This window comes from Borostomias antarcticus, assembly GCF_949987555.1.
Source record: "Borostomias antarcticus genome assembly, chromosome: 2".
NCBI lineage: Eukaryota > Metazoa > Chordata > Actinopteri > Stomiiformes > Stomiidae > Borostomias > Borostomias antarcticus.
Genome location: NC_140235.1, coordinates 39,030,530 through 39,033,029, shown reverse-complemented (window position 1 = coordinate 39,033,029; position 2,500 = coordinate 39,030,530). Strand labels below are relative to the sequence as shown.

The window sequence follows — 2,500 nt, the reverse complement described above, 5'->3', positions numbered from 1 at the left end:
GTAGCAGCCAATCACGTGACACGCTGCACAGTACGCATACAGTACTAGTTGAATATTGGTACGTGAAGATGTCGGGGATATAAAAAACTATAAAAACAGAGGGAAGGAAGCACTAATAACATAACACGTGGACTCGCACGCACACACACGCACACACACGCACGCACACGCACGCACACACACGTGCACACACGCGCACACACACGGGCACACACACACAGGACGGTTTCCTCACAACGCCGTCTTGAGGGCGGGCTGCTCCTCCCTGTCTAAGGAGGCCGTCTCCCTGGTTTGAGTGGCAGGTGGAGGTGCGGAGGCCAGCGAGGCAGCGATGCCCCCCCCCCACCCCACGGTCCTGCCGCTGGCTCCGTGATTAGGCCCGAACCGCGCGCACGGCGTGCCCACCGCGGGGGGAGGTCAGAGGGGTGAGGGGGCGGGGGAGGCGCCCGCCTGTCTGATGGGCACCAAATGAACAAATTATGATGGCCCCCTCTGGGTGTGATGGGGTCAAACGCCCCGCGCCCTTTACTGACAGTTCAATTTCCCCCCAACGCGGCCCCATTCGCCGGCCGCTAATTATGAATGAAAAGTTATCAGCCCTGCCCCCCCCCCCCCCCCAAAACACAAAGCCAGTGGATGGTGGGGGGGGGGGGGGGGGATTTAAGAGGCATTTGTGAGAGATCCTAATGTCAAAATGTTATTAGAGAGAGCAGGAGCTTGCGGGGGAGAGGAGGGAGAGGAGGAGGAGAGAGAGAGAGAGGAGGAGAAGGGGGGGGGGGGGTCAAAGACAGTGACCAGGGTTAATCTAAATGCCTTTGATAACCATGCAGTAATTCTCTAAAAGGGCTCGAGCGCTCAGCTGAGACGCACTCATCGCCGCTGCGGGAGGATTGGTGAGAAATAGAAATGACACCGGGGCCAGTGTGTGTGTGTGTGTGTGTGTGTGTGTGTGTGTGTGCGCGTTTGTATAAGAAAAGAGAGACTGTTTCGATTGGGGTGTCTATCTGTGCATATATGTGTGTTTGTGTGTGTGTGTGTGTGTGTGTGTGTGTGTGCGCGCGTTTGTACAAGAAAGAGAGACCGTTTCGATGGGGGTGTCTATCTGTGTATGTGTGTTTGTATGCATGTGTGTGTCTGTGTGTGTGCGTGTGTATGCATGTGTGTGTGTGTGTGTGCGTGCGTGTGTGTGCGTCTGTGTGTGGACGTGCGTGTCTGCGCGAGCGCGTCCGTACGAACGAGAAGAGATAGGGTGCCGTGAGGTTATTCGCCCCCCGTCTATGAATCCCACAGCCCATCATGTATTTATGCATCGAATTGACTTTAAATCAGATGCTGATGTGCAAACAGCTCCCCCGTCCTAATCTGCATTTCTATCCCCCCATTACTCCGCGGCCTTCACCCGGAGACGAGAACCCGCATAAACACAGGCCTGAGAGGCGCTGTCAATCACCGGGACGGACGGACGGACAGGCGTGATGGGCAGGACCGGAATACCGAACAGGCTGAGCAGCCTCATACAGGAAGTAGTTGACGCTCGGAGACATACGGTCCAGGGGTGGGGGGGGGCCTTCGCTCGTCTGGGGGGGGGCTTCGCTCGTCTGGGGGGTCGTCGTACGGTCTTATGACATCCGGAGCTTGGGGGCGCGCTGCTCGGCTAGACGGGGCAGGATATGAAAGCGCTTAACAGGTAGGATCTGCTCTGTATACACTACACCGCTATGGCCTCTTATCTGTACATACACACTTTACATAGAAACGGACAAGTTACTATTTAAATACATTAGTAAATATTATACTTATTCACTCACTTCATCTATTTGTATTTACATTTATAGATTTTTATTAGATCAAACATTTTTTGTGATTTGTGATGTTTGCTTTGGCAATGTAAATGTATGTTTCCCATGACAATAAAGCTCTATGAATTGAAGTGTATAGAAGTCTCACTCAGACAGTCAGTCTGGGTTTTATTGGTATGGTGGACGTTTATTCTAACATTTGCACAAATTAATATCATGGCGAGAGAAAAGATTCAGATTTGGAGAGAAACGGAGCGACAACAAAAGTGATGGCCAGAAGATTCTCCCCAAAGGAAACACACACACACACACACGCAAACACACACACGCAGACACACACACACACACGCAGACACACACGCACGCAAACACACACACACGCACAAACACACAGACACACAAACAAACACACACACACACACGCAAACACACACGCGCAAGCACACACAAGCAAACATACACACAAACGCAAACACACACACACACACAAACACACACACAAGCAAACACACACACACGCAAACACACACGCGCAAACACAAACACGCATGCACACATGCAGTGTACACACACGCACGCACACACACATACATACACACACACACGCACACACACACAGGAGAGAAAAGAGCCGTCACACTAGGAAAGGTCAACCATCAGATACACAGTGTACAAAGTCACCAGGGACAGAACATCTGACA

The 2,500-nt window shown here is 52.0% G+C and overlaps 1 protein-coding gene across 1 annotated transcript in view; it reads right to left on the bottom strand.

Moving 5' to 3' along the window:
- Window positions 1-2,500, bottom strand: part of ap3b1a (adaptor related protein complex 3 subunit beta 1a) — a 60,648-nt gene that overhangs the window by 22,667 nt on the left and 35,481 nt on the right. The gene's annotated exons all lie outside the window — the stretch shown is intronic.